Below are 15596 nucleotides of genomic sequence, written 5' to 3'. Positions count from 1 at the left end.
TCTTTTACATAACTGCCCTTAGCGTAATGAGTTCTGGCCGAGATTCTGCTCTTCTGTTTCTGTCTTTCCCATCTTCAGCAGATAGAATTATCACATAAGATTTTAAGGATATCTCTCTCTCTCTCTCTCTCTCTCTCTCTCTCTCTCTCTCTCTCTCTCTCTCGAAACAGATATATGGCCTCAGGACAAGAAGCAGTTGTTTCTTCTGATCAACACTGATTTAGATATCCATAGACACTACATTTGATCATTAAGAAAAACTGAAGCAGTTTCAGTGTAGAATAACGGTTTCATTTTGCCCATGAAAACTCACCCTCCGTGCATGCTCTAAGGAAAAACTCACCTCCTATATTTCTCCTCTTCTGTCAACTACTTCACTTCTGACACCAGATATGTGGGTTTTCTACATACAAAGCAATGCTGTAATACCAGCTGGATGTCATGCGATTTAACTCTATTCTGACTGTCTACCTGGAGTTAGCGTCAGATACCACAGGCTAAGGGTTCAGTCCCACAAGCCTGTCTTTCCCTTTCCCCCAACTTCAGACGCCAATTGCAAGTCTAGGCTGTTACCTATGCTATGAATTGTTATGTTACCTGTGCCATGACTGGATATGAGTTAGAGGTTTGCATAACCCCCTCCTCGGATTCAGTAAATTTGCTAGAACAGCTCACAGAACTCAGGGAAACAGTTTACTTAGTAGAGTAGCCATTTATTATAAAAGGATATACAGTAGTCCCCCCTTATCCATGGCATATACATTACAAAACTCCCAGTGGACGCTTGAAACTGCAGATAGTAGTGAATTCTGTATATAATATGTTTTTTTCCTATACATACATAACCTATGATAAAGTTTAACTTATAAATTAGGTACAGTAAGGGACTAAAAGTAATAACCAATAATAAATTAGAACAGTTATAACAATATGCTGTAATAAAAGTTATGTGAATATGGTGTCTCTCTCAAAGTATCTTATTGTACAAATTTAATGCCTTTTCCATTTTATCTGAGCACTGTCACATACTGTGGCCATAACTTTTACATTTTGGTATATGACAGCAAAATTAGCACAAATTTATTCTTCCTTTTTCACACTTCCATGGATAGAAGATTCATTCTTATAGTAGATCTTAGCTTCCTCAGCATATGATTTTTTTTTCTTACTAAGTGGAGAAGTTTCACCTTTTCCCTTAAAGGAAGCACTTTACGGCTTCTCCTTAGCATATCTGAATTGCCAGCATCACTACTCTTCGATTTCGGGCCGTTATTAAATAAAATGAGGGTTACTTTAACATGAGCACTGCAGTAACGAGACAGTTGATCTAGTAAGACGCTACTAAGTGACTAAGGGGCGGGGTAAGCTGGACAAAGGGATGACTAACCTTCCAGGTGGGACAGTGCAGGACATACTACTCTGAATGATGCACAATTTTAAACTTATCAATTGTTTATTTCTGGAATTTTCCACTTAATATTTTCAGACTGTGGTTGACTGTGGGTAAGTGAAACTGCAGAAAGTGAAACTGCAGACAGGGAGACTGTTGTAATTCAGATGGAAGAGATGCATAGGGAAAGATATGTGGGAAGGGGCGCAAAGCTTCTATGCCACCTTCAGGGACACCACTCTCTCTGAGCTTCCACAAGTTCACCAGACCAGAAGGTCTCCCCTTAGTTCATGCATTTTTAGGGGAGACTTCATTAGATAGGAATGCTTGATTAAATCACTGGCCATTGGTGATTGATTTAACGTCCACCCCTCTCTCCACCCCTGAGGTCATGGTGGGCTGAAAGTTTCAACCCTCCTATCACATAGTTCGCTCCCCTGGTAACCAACCTCAGTTCTTATGCTTTCTAACAGTCACCTCATTAATGTAAACTCAGGTGTGGTTGTAGGGGGCTTGTTGTGAATAACAAAAGACATCCACTTCACCTTTATGGATTTAAAGCTATTTCAGGAATGGAGGACAAAAATCAAATATTATATAAAAAGAGGCCAATGTTGCTCTAATCACTTGAGAAATTACAAGGGTTTCGGGACCTGTGAGCCAGGAACCAGTGGATAAGACCAAGATATATATTTCTTATTATAAATCACATTATCAGACAAGTGTTATAAACAAAGGTGAAATTAATGATGAGATTAATTCCCGTAGTAAGATGAACTATTTTATAGATTTATAGCTTATCATTTCTTCTTTACCAAAATATATATCGATGCTTGGAATTTAAGAAGTCAGTCGCTTTTCATCATCATCAGTTTTAGGAAGAGAAGCTGCGAAAGTATTTTATTACTAAGTCCTAACATAAAACGTCATTTATGGTTCAACAGTTTTCCTTAAAATGTGCTTAATCACCAAGTATTTCACAATCTACAGTTTCTAGATAAAATTCTGGAAAGTAGAAATTTCCAAGACCTATAATAATATTTTTTATTCTACAGTTGAAGTATGATTTGATAAACATCACCAATAGGAGACAATATTACATAAAAATAATCTACTGTTACTATAAATTTCATATAAAAGTTTTAAATTATTTTTCCTGCATTTATTAGGAATTTTCTTCTACCTGTATTTTTTAATTGACTTAGAAATATAAGGAGGAACAGATACTGTCTTTTAAGGTTTTCCCCATACTAGTCCTTCTAATTTAATTATAACACATTTCACTTGCATATAATTTTAAGATTCTTGAAGTGACTGTGAAAGGAACATCACAAGTAACCACAGTTAATTTAGAGACATTTTGATTCATCGTGATTTTTATCCTATCATTCATATGTCAGTAAGCTTGTAGAGTTGAGTGAGAGTTTTGATCTATAAATCAGTGGTGGGTAGTGTTTACCCACTGGGCATGGTATGTAGTCTCTGATGACTGTCATATGTTATAGTCCATTGACTATGCAGCATTGCTGTGGTACATGTATATCCTCACAGTTTGAGGACACATAAAATTAGCAGCTTATACAATTGCTTTTAATAATTATTTCCTGAATATATATCATGCTTGAGGGTAACTCTCTCATGGATCTAGTTTCTCATTCTTCCCAAGATTAAAGCTGCTTTCATCTAATTGCAAACAGTCCTCTGACATTTCCTAGACTATTCATTATCACGTATCTGTCATTTTATCATCAGTTAATAGACATAAGTATGAACTTCATTAATTAGTATATGGTTGTTCATAGTACCATGTTAGTTGATGTGCAAAACTTCTGCCAATTTTGAGCTTTTTTATATATATTTGAGATAGAGAATATTTACACGGGTACATTTTCAAGGACCTCTAGATAGCCAAATAAAATAATACACCTAAACACTGCCATGAGGTTATATATTTCAAACACCAATCTGAGTAAGTCCTCTTTGATATGGGAGAAGGGGATTGATGTATAATCGGGGGACTAGATAATAAAGTTCCAATTGTAGGGTAGAGTTCTAGGGGAGTTAAGAAGAGCTTCATTTATTCAGCACCATGGACAGCTCTGCAAGGATCACAACGAATGAGAAATTTATGCTATAAACAGGTTCAGAATTCATCAACTTTGCTCTATAAGGAAACAGAATTTAACTTTAAAAAAATTGAGGGATTTGGTAAGTATAAAAGTGGTAGAACAACAGCACAGTTCCATGCTAGTGGTACTCACTGATTAAAGGCTGTCTGACTGAACGGATGAATGAGTGAGATGCTCATGAAATGAGTGAGTATAAAGAAATAGTGTTAAGAAGTTCATGAGTTGGGTACAGGTGGCTCCTACGGATAGAAAGTCTATAACTCAGATATTTTGGGTAGGGATAACTTTCAGTGATCACAGATTTACTGTTTTCATGGTCCAAATATTACCAGATTAATTTTTTTAAGGAGAAAAAGAAAACACTGGAAAAATATGTTTCCTGATTTGGGGCTTGGAAATTGAGGTCACCATACTTAATCAGTGTGTATTTTAATAACTAACTGATGGGCTTTAAGGTCTTGGGTTATGTATGTTTCCTTCCAGACAACATAAACTACACAAAGATTAACTTCTCCAAGAACGTACTCTACACTAAATATCAAATATTTGAAATGAGAGGATTTATGGGAGGTTTTGTGCTTGCTATTTTAGCATGGCCTGTCCTCTTTTGCTTATATTGTTTTTTCCTTTCTATAACAGATCAGTAAATTTTACCTGACTAATAAAGCAGTTATTCAATTCTGATTTATTCTGAGTGGTTCGCGTCAGTGACTGGGAGATAATTCACAAGATCTGTCTGCTGTTTTTCTGCTAAGGGGTCTCAGAGGCTGGCCAGAGAACAGTTGTATCTAATCCTTCTCTTTAACTCCTCTCCAGAGAGTCTTCATTCAGCTGGTCTGTGAAATTGCTTGGGTGGCTAGCATTTAGGAACAGGGACTTAGAAAGATGAGGGAGACAGAAAGAGAGGTGGGGAGAGGAAGAAGAGGCAGGGAGGAAGCAGGAGAGAGGGGGAAAGAATAAGAGCAAGAGAGAATTTTAATTTGGTCCGGTGGGAACAAATTTTTGTTGTACATGTTAGGGGTCAGTGTTTCCTGACAGAATGAAATAAGCAATAATGGTGGGTTAGCAAAAGGTCCCAGTTTATTAAAGGAAATGTGGTAATTTTCTCAATTGACATAGAAGCTCACAGGAGGAAGCTTCATAAACAATGCATGGCTTAACAGCTGTCTTTTGCAGCCACCAGCATTTTTAATATGGTGGGAAAAGATGGAAAGCAACATTGTAGAGTCTTCATTTGCCTCTTCTTTCAACACGTGTGCACACACACACACACACAAGGCAAATGTTTTAATGATTAACTCTTCAGACTTTCATTTGAAAGAGATAAAAAAATAATAAAAGGTGCCAGCAAGAACCACAGCTCCTACTGGCAAGTGGAACAGACCTATAAAGGGCTTTTATCTCCTGCCCATCATCTCCGATTGTATTGTTTACCCCCCCTAAATCCTGATCAGGCACCATTACTGCACTCAGTGTCCACAGCACTCCTGTGAAGAAAAAATTAATTCTGAATTACTGGCCCCATAACTGCCTGTTCTTCACATTATCTGTCAGGAAAATAAGCAGACAATAGCTAGCTAAGTGGATTTCTTAGCCACCATTCAAAAAGAAGGGACAGGTGTTCAATAGGGCTTCTTTCTTTCCTCAACTGCTATTTAACAATACATACAGTAGGAGTTTAATTGCCTACACCCACCTGCACCCTTGTCGTTTCTTGGTTTTATTGGTTTTAATGAAAGTATTAAGTGCACTCTAGGCACAGCGGCTAGGTGACATTTTGATTGAAATATACAGGGAAATGTATAATGGAAGCAGGCACTGTTACAGTTTTAATAGAAACTGAAAGAAGTAACCTCCAGAACAACATTTTTTTGCTATTATTATGCATATAGCTAGTCCTGAGAAGGGTAACTGGGGACTGAAAAAAAAATGGTTGTTTTAAAAAAGAAACAACTTTTCACCTTAGCTACCTGACATTTTTTTTTCCTAGAAGAATAAAGTGGCCAGGCTTTGACATGTTTTCTTTCATTAGTTACCCCTTAGGTAGCATCCGTGGTCAAGTATGCCTTGGAATACCTTTCCTCTTCTCTGGAATCACAACACATTAGCGTTTCTGGAGAGAACTTAGATTCATTGGCAAAAGTGTGGGATGAAGAAAAAAACAATGATTCATTGCAGCTGACCTGGTGGAATAGGGACTAGTGACTTTTCTCACCAGCCAGCAAAGACTTGTGTTTGTCTGAACCTATCACCCAGACTCAAAATAGAGAAAGAAGAATGTCAGTGTCAAAATCGTGCTATGAATCATCCTCACTGCACATAATGGCTTTAATTTTTGCTGTATTTCAGTCATGTTCATTATAAGAACAATAGCTGATTGTGTAATAAACATAAAATAAAAAAACCATCATTCCCACGTGCATGCTCATACATGCACACAAATATACAAATTACACCTTCGAATTTAAATTGCTAGTATTGGAAATTAAAAATCCCAGAAGTTTCCCATTTTTCTATTTAAAAAAATATTTTCTAGTGGGTGGCAGAGAAGAACAGGTGTCCTTCATTGAGAAGGTTCCTGAATGTATATAGCTATGTAAATGGGTAATGTTCATACTCCTTTAGTAAGAAGTTCTCTGTTCACACATGATTTTAAAAAAAGAAGTTTAAAATATATTACAGTGCTAAAGGATAAAGTAAAAGTGCAGTGGGACATGTGTCACATACCTGTGCATACATGGAATTGTCCCAGGTATTTTTTTGCCCAGTACACATCTAAATAAATGATCTCATTCATTCATCCATTTATTCATTCATCCTTCCATGCATCCACCCATCTATCCATCCATCCACTGTAACTTTTTGCCGCAAGTTATAGAATATTCAATGAAAATTGCCCTAAGAAATGAAGGTCATTTGTTGACACTTAACAAGATACCTGAGGCAGGACATTTCCACATTTGATCCTGGGTCATCAGAAACCCAGGGATTCTTTTTTCCTTCATATTTCTTTTCATTCATTGTAAGCCTCTTTTTCATTTCTAAGCTTGCCTCTCTGGATTGCAAATTGGCTACAAGTATCACATTTTTAAAAGGCAATATTCAAAGGTAGGAAATCCAAGTATCTTTCTTTTTATTTCAGAAGCAAATCCAAGAAAGCCCAGATCCCACTGATAGAAATGGGTCACAGGCTCTTCCCTGAATCAATTCCTAAAAAATGAGGCTTGGGATTTCCATTATTAGCTTAGACCAACCATGATTCTGGCTGTGCCAGTAGTATGATGATAAATGTTTAATAACCTGCACTCTGGGGAGGAAAAAAAAGCAAGCACTGATTGCAGCATTGACTGATTTCTGTGGTGCAAATACTCTCATCATGGCTGATGATTTCAAGCTACAAACATGGCTTCACTAAGGCAGAGTTGGGAAGAGAGGTGCGTAACTGGCTCCCTCAAACCAATGTAAGCTATCTCCAGTACCCCACCAAGCTGGGTCCACATTCCCTGAGCCTAATTCCACCTAATATTGAGGTAAAGAGGGATTACTTTAGAGGGAAGTAAGGGGAAACTGTTTGACATGTTACCTACAATGTCTGCCACATTCATTTGTTCATTCATTTAAAACATAATTTTGATGCCCTTTAGGTATCAGGTATTAAGTATGGGACACCTTTGAGGGAACTGCCTTGTCTGTGCTGCTTTATTAGGGAGTCTGCTTATTCCCACAACTTTTGTTGCTTGGGGAGTGAGCAGTGTGCCATATGACTGTTCCCTCTCATCCCCCACTAACATTGACCTGAAGGGAAGTATGTATTGATACAGGCTGATGATAGGGCCCTGCACAGGAAGAAACTGGACAAATCAGACTTTCTCTATGAGCACTTGGAGGTGATTTATCAGTATTTAATGTTGGATTAGGGAGGTTTTATTGAAATAAGCTAAGCTGGGTTCATGCAGTATGAATAATCAATAGCATGTGGTCAAGAAAGGGAAAATGGAGAGCTACTCGAGTAGGAATAAACAGGAGACATGATGGGGGTCAGAGAGATGTAAAAAGAGTGATGTTGGTTCCATATTTTTATTCTAATCCACCTTGAGGTCCAGCTGCATCTCACTCCCTGTACTTGGATAAAGCCTTAAAATATATTCTTGTGGGCCATTTTATTTAGTCCATATTAGGATTTTTTAAACAATTATTTTTATTATCTCAAATGTGTTCCCATCCTTTGCCATCAAAACTGGAGTAGAACACAAGAGTGAGTATGAAACTACTCCTGTCCTCCACGAACTCATGACCCAGCAATGAGAATACAGAAATAAACCAACAGACAATGACTTTTCAGTGAAAGAAAACGCTTCACTTAGACAAAGTACACAACATAGTGGGAACACATTGGAGGGACACTTTTGCCTAGTCTTTATGAGGCAAGAGGAAGTTCTTTGATGATATTTTAAGAGTTTCAGAATTAATGTGTTATGCTATATAAGAATTCTTGTTCACTCTGGCTATAAGATTATGTTTTCGGGTATAAAATTTTTGGCCTCAACTCTGTCCCTATTCTAGGTTTTACATTCTGGGGACTCTTGTTTATTGGATCACTTTCAGACTCAGATAAAAAAATAACCAAGTATCATCAGCACCTTTAAGTCAAGGTAGAAACTCTCCCTAATAAAGTAAGGGAAAGGTATGTGTCTCACAACCTTTAACACAGAGCACATTTGTGCAAAGGGCCTTAAGGAATGGACATGTTGTCATTATTTTCTCTAAAGTACTTGTGAAGAATTAGTCTGTTCAGGCACAATAAAACAAGACCAAACCAAAAACAATAACAAGAAAAAAAGGAAAAAATATTGTTGAAAACACCTTTCTTCTGCAGTGTGATTTAGGAGTCCTACCTTGTATAGGTAAAATAGAGTGTGTGGCTCTGTAAGCAGAGTTCTGTGTTTTAGGGGACTGTTGACACTCAATTAAGGCCTTCCCAGTGATTTCTGGGTTATAGACAATCTTATTTGGAGGTATGTTTCTACGTAAAATACAAAAAGAGTCTGTTATGTATTTCAGAAAAACCCTTCCTCTTCCTTCATTGTTGGCCTTTACTCCCTAGCTTAATTCCAGTTTATGCAATTACACCCTGATTATCTGAAGCTCACCTTGCTGTCACTTCAGTTGGTTAAGGGGTCCTTCTTTATCTCTCCTTCAGCAGTCTTGCTAAGTGGCTGAAGAGACTGTTATTACATTTGCTGCATCTTCTGCTATCACTGAAATGATCTTAGGGCCACATATTAATAGCAGAGACTGCCAGTATTGTATGGCAGAAACCATACAAGTGTGTTAAAATGTCTTTGTCTTCCAATGAAAGAGTTGAAAAACGTATCAGTATGAACATAAAAGGTATGTCCCGTCAGCCAGTATGCATCCAGATTTGTGGTAAAAGGTAACCCTTTATAAAATGACCTTAATAATTTATTTTATTTATAATAATTTCCAAAATAGTTAAAACTGTGTTTCTTAAGTGTGATTCGTAGATCACTGGCATTAGGACTCTAGGAATGAAGAGCTGTTAAACTGAAGATTTCTGTGGTCCATTTCAGACCTCCTGAATCACAATACCTGTGATTAGGGTCAGGAATCTGAATATTTAACAAGATTTCTAGGTGATTCTGATAGGCAATAAAGTATGAAAACAACTGATTTAGATGACATTTCTAGAGAAACTGACAAGAAATAAGAATTATTATGAACTAAAGTTCTCTGGCCTTACCAAAAGCATGGTATATCATATTTAATCTTTATATTCCTTTTATTTTTCTTTGGGTTCTCCTCAGAGCACCACCATCTCCACTGAACTGTTAAAATAAGACATTGTATCAATTAGAAAGGGCTAAGTTTTAATACATGAAAAAATAAACGCCCAAACGTCAGTAGCTTACAAAGAAGAACATTTTATTTCTCATTCATGCTATTAATACATGCCCGTTGTAGGTTAACTGATGGCTGTGCTCCATGTCACCTTTACTCAAAGACATAGGCTACCATCTTAAACATTGTATGTCACCTTGGCAGAGGGAAAGAGAGCTCTGGAGGGTCTCCATTAGCAATTGAAGAATCCTTCTGGAATCACTTCCTTCCAGAACTCAAATTATCCCAACCAACCACCAGGACCCAGGAAGTAAAGTTCTACCCTACCCCAGGGAAGGAGAGAGAAAGAAATCATTTTGAAAAAAACATTAATGACTATGATGCACAAACCTGGAAAATTTCTCTTGGGCAAGACCTCTAAGCAGAAGGAAAATCAAATCACACGTTCTTGCTTCTTACTTTTTATTCTTCCTCCCTTCACAGAGAAAATACAATCCAAATACTGCAAATTATATTGCAGGCCATAGAGAATACAGTCAGTTCTCATTATTCACAGTAGTTATTTTATATAAAATTATTGGGAACACTATGGTTCATGAATACTGAACCATTGCTCCTAGAGGACATACAGGGTTATATTCCTGTGAATCTCTAGTCACAACATTTTTGTCAACCAGTCAATACAGAATCTTGTTTTATGTGTAATTCTGTTTAAATACACTTTATTATATATTGTTGATTCATTAACATTGAACTCATGGCCAACAGCACTATAACTCATGACTGAACAAGGCTTACCTGGTGCATGTATTTTCTCCATAAGGCACATCCCAATCTTCTTGCACCTAGGACCACTAGGCAGCACTTCAGCACTATGCTTAGGGGACATTTTAAACAGCAAAATCACCAAAAAAAAAAAAAAAAAAACACAGAAATGAGAGACATTTGGCACTAAGTAGATTTTAAAAAGAACACGCCTACACACCTATTAAAGTGGACAGAATCCAGAACACTGAAAATACCAAATGCTGGCAAGCATGTGGAGCAACAGGAACTCCCATTCATTGGTGGGAATAAAAATGGAATAGCCACTGTGGAAGACAGCTTGGCAGTTTCTAAACATACTCTTACCAAATGATTCAGAATCTTATTCCTTGATATTTACGCAAAGGAATTGGAAAAACCTGCACACAAATGTTTATAGCAGCTTTATTCGTAATTGCCAAGACTTGAAGACAACCAAGATGTCCTTCAGTAAGTGAATGAATAAACTGTGATACATGCAGACAATAGAGTATATTTCACACTAGAAAGAAATAAGCTATCAAGCCATTAAAAGATATGGAGGAAACTTAAATGTATATTAGTAAGTGAAAGAAGCCAATCTGAAAAGGCTACATGCTGTGTGATCCCCACTCTTTGATGTTCTGGAAAAGGCAAAACCATGGAGTCAGTAAAAAGATCAGTGGTTGTCAGGGGTTAGGAAAGAGGAAGGGATGGACAGGTGGAGCACAGAGGATTTTTAGGGCAGTGAAACTATTCTATATGATACTAAAATGATGGAATCATGTCATTATAAATTTGTCTAAAACCCACAGAATACACAGCACCAAGAGTGATCCCTAATGTAAACTATGGATTCTCCTACCATGATTCTTGATTTATAACATATATCTGGCTTATGGTAGATTATATCTATCATTCATGTTATTTTAATATGAGAAGCTAAATTTCTTTTTCCTCATAAGATCTCATCGTTGATTTTCAGACTGATCTGCTTTCAAATACTGGTTTGACCATTCATTAACTATGTGTCCTTGAACAAGTTGATTAACCTCTTTGAACTTTAATCATCCATAGATGAGAGGAACTAATACTGAACCCTGTATAATTATTGTGAGAAGTAAGGAGATGATGAATATAAGACAACTACCACCCTACCTGGCCCATTGTAGGAGTTAATATACGGTAACTGCTCTAATACCTATTACAATGGCTACCAAAGAAAACTACACTTATCCTTCAGTATCCATGGAAGACTGGTCCCAGGCCCACGCCCCCCGCCATACCAAAATCCACAACTGGTCAAGTCCCTTATGTAAAATGGTGTAGTACTTGCATATAACATATACACATCCACTCACACTTAAAATCATCTCTAGATTACTTATAATACCTATTACAATGTAAATGCTTTGTTAATAGTTGTAAATACAATGTAAATGCTCTATATAAGTAGTTGCAAGCACACAGGACATTCAAGTTTTGCTTTTTGCACATTTCTGGAATTTTTTTCTGAATGTTTTTGGTCTGTGACTGATTGAATCTGCAGATGTGGAACCTGTGGATATGGGAGAGCTGACTGTAATTAGGTCCTGTGAGTTTGACATAGGTACATATGGGAACTCACTTATGTAAAGATTCATTCTTTCAATCATTCATTCATGCATTCAGAATTTACTGAACGCCTACATAGAATAACATTGAATTGAGTAAGGATACATCTAAGCAAATCACATAAAATATAGAAATACATGTTTGGTTGAAGGCAGCACAGACTACCAAGGTTAGGGAAGTCTCCACCAAGGAGGTGATGACTAAGCTAAATCTTAAGGAGGTATAAGAATTTACCACATGAAGAAAATCGAGTTTGCATGTACAGAAGCATTGAAGTGAGGGAGAATATGGCATATTTTGAGAACACTAAGAATTTTGATATCACACACACAGGGTTGAGTGTCCAAAAAGAAGTAAACATGTATGAAGAAAGCAAATCAGTCTAGCTAAAAACTTTAAACCTTACTCTGAGGTCGATGGAAAACCAAAGCAGTGTTAAAACAGGGATTGATATAAATTTGCATTTATGACAAGCACTGGGTCATGAATGCAAGACAGTTTGGAGGAGCAATACTGAGGGAAGGGAGGTAATTTATGAGGTTGTTATACAGGTTCATGGTGGAGGGGTTGGCAACTAAACAGTGGGGTGGAAATAAACAAAGACCTACCCAAATGATAACAATTAAAGGCTCTTTATTCAGAGCTTGCTGTAGCGAGGAAGTCAGCCACAACCAGTTGACGTTTGACAGAGATTCAAAGCAGGCAGAAGAGTGGAAAAGCTTTATACTGGAAAGAAAGGGAAAGTCTCTGGTATCCTTGACTGGAGGAAGTTGACATGCAGAAGCTGTAGGCAGCTAACTAGAAGCAGGACATGTTATGTGATTGACTTTCTCTCGTTGGTCCGAAATTGGAAATAGAGGAAAAATTCATGAAGTTTTTAATTGTTACTCAAGTCCTGGCCATTTGGAGTCAGTAGTTTCAGGGATGATTGTTTGGCTTCCTGGACTGCTTGATAGTGATAGTAGTCAGACTTCTTGGGTTTATTATTATAGGTAGTAAGTTGGCTTCCTGTGCCAATTGCTGAAAACTGCAGATCAGAATTTCATTTTTACGTATAGTCTGGCCGTTGTCTGATTGTGTATCTTAGTCTGTAAGTGGGTAGTGCATTCTAGGAAGATCACAGGGGATCACTGAAATAGAAGAGAAAACTGATATTCAGACAGGATATATAACTTGCTCATGGTCATATATGGCAACTCTCAGCCCAATCTAGTGCAATTACTAATTTACAAAACTGCACCTAAACTAACTGATAAACAGCTAGGGTAAAAGGTGGAAGCATGGCACAGAAAATTCCCCTTCTACTTTAAGAGCAAAAGTAAATGAGATTAGCATATACTACCATGTTATGGTCTTGATATAATCTCCACAGTGGGGGAAAAATCTCCATTGTTTGAACTTCAAAATATTATCTCCTGTCCTGAAAACATGATCCTTTTCATCAAGTGGCATTCTGATTTTCCTACTACTATGTACTTTACTCTGGTATATTCTGCACAACCTAGAAACTGAGAGGATGGAACAGTTTTTATTTGGATGAACTGCCTAAACCTGTATGTTTTATGTCAAGGAAGGATACTTCTTTATTTCTTTTCTTCATGCCATTTAAAGTATTTTTTTTCTTACTGGATGAAAAGAAATACTGGACAATTTAATTTGAGACATTGGAATAAATGTTAGTAAATTTTCAGATTTAGTTCTGAGTAATAGGGATCAGTGTCTGAAGATTCAAAAGCTATTAGCAGAGCAGTGAAGCCTGACAAAAACTACAGCTGAAATAGAGCTAATAAGTGTATCAACTTGGTCATTGGTGCCCACAAAAGCCCAGGACATAAATACTGATGACATGAAAGTGCTTTTTAAAATAAGGGGTTGGGGGAAGGGATGAACAGAAACTTCTAGCAAATTGTTTCAGAATATCAAAAACAAAATATTTCCTCTGCCTCAAATACAGTTATTTGAACCCAGTCAGTAACAGAGGCAGGGTGAAGAAGCTGCTTACCTAGAACTAAGGCCTTTTGTACCCCGGCCTCTTCATTTATTTAACCTTGCCAGAGTCCTCACATTTTGTAGTCAAGTTGTACCTCAGTGAACACCTTACAATGTCTAATGACTGAAACCCTTTTACTTCATAATTCCTTCAGTTTTGTTTTCTCTCTCTGAAAACTATTGGAAGAAATAGTTTAGGACTAGAGCATTTCCTGTCTCCTCCCTTTTAAACAGGGGCTTTAAAGGAAAACCAGAATTCAGGGAGGGGAAATTCGCCTCCCATGTTGGGGTTCACATTCCCCCTCAACCCTGTCTATGCCCCCAGAACTAACTACCTAGTGTCACAAGTATGAGGAACCACGACTGAAACGTCACTGTGATCTTCAGGAGGAAAACACTAACCTTAGACCACAAGGCTGAACTTGTGCTCAAGTTTTACTGATTGACAGTATTAAGATAATATCCATAATCGTGTGGATCAGACACTACGAATCTCCTTTCATTGTTTTACCAAAGTAGGGCCTCCAGTTAGTCAAAGAAGAAGTAGACTCTCAAGACCTCATTTCTAGATAACCACATGCCCCCAAAATGAGATCTGCAGAAGGTACTAGGACTGCTGATTGCGGAAAACCCTAATACTCCTGCTTCCTGGGAAGATGGAGAAGCAGCAAGAACCCAAACAACTGAGCAGCAGAACTGTCACATTGTGTTAAACCCACGATTCATAGTGCCTCCCTCATTAAAATTCTTCAACAGCTCCACACAGTGTAGGATAAAGTCACGCTCTTGGCCAAGCATGTTCAGCCTCTTGACAACATGGCCCTTGGCCACTTCTCCAGCTTCTTCTGCTGTCAACCCCCTGCCCCCAACTTCCCCAAACTCCACTGCCCCCAGTGCTCCTCTCCAGCCATAGCTGGAGCATTTTAGGTTGCCCTTCCCTCCTTATACTTTTTTTTTTTTTTTTTTTTTGCGGTACGCGGGCCTCTCACTGCTGTGGCCCCTCCCGCCGCGGAACACAGGCTCCGGACGCGCAGACCCAGCGGCCATGGCTCACGGGCCCAGCCGCTCCGCGGCACGTGGGATCCTCCCGGACCGGGGCACAAACCCGCGTCCCCCGCATCGGCGGGCGGCCTCTCAACCACTGCGCCACCAGGGAAGCCCCTTCCTTATACTTTTCCTGCCTGACCAACTTTTCCATTTCTTGAGACCTTAGGCCATTATTATTTCTTCTATGAAGCGTCTTCTGACTTCCCTTCTTTTGTCCCAGAGAATTCTCTCTCTTCTTCCTTTGTTCTACCACCATTTCTTGTATTTGCTCAATAATCTTTGCACTCTATAATGTTTATTGCAAATATGTCTGTCTTCTCTCCCAGAAGGAGAGCCCCTTGAAAGCAGTAAATGCATCTGTCATAACTCATTTCCAGATCCAAACACATTCCCTGGCACAATAGTAGGTGATTGATAATTATTTACTGAATAAATGAATTAATATATGACAGAGGTAGCCCCAGATTCTGCTTCTGACAATAGACTTAACATTTTTAAAAAAGATATGCCCAAATAACTTGCATTTCCATTGTTAAGGCATTGTAAAAATAGCATTTGTAAATGTAACTAAAGCTTTTATGATATACATATTTTTTAACCAGCACAAACTCTTTAAGTAATGAAATTCACATTTATTTCACACTTTCTAAATGTTTAATTCATCTCAAAAAACTTTTGTTGCATGGTGGGGCGGCTTCAGGGGATAATATCAATTTCTAAAATCTGCTGCATAAGTCCAGTCGAGTTTTGTACTATTTTGCTTCTTCATGATTTTCCGGTTATAC

This window comes from Globicephala melas, chromosome 6 (genome assembly GCF_963455315.2).
Source record: "Globicephala melas chromosome 6, mGloMel1.2, whole genome shotgun sequence".
NCBI classification, from domain to species: Eukaryota; Metazoa; Chordata; class Mammalia; order Artiodactyla; family Delphinidae; genus Globicephala; species Globicephala melas.
The sequence above is the reverse complement of the archived record's forward strand: the minus strand, read 5'-3'. Positions refer to the sequence as shown.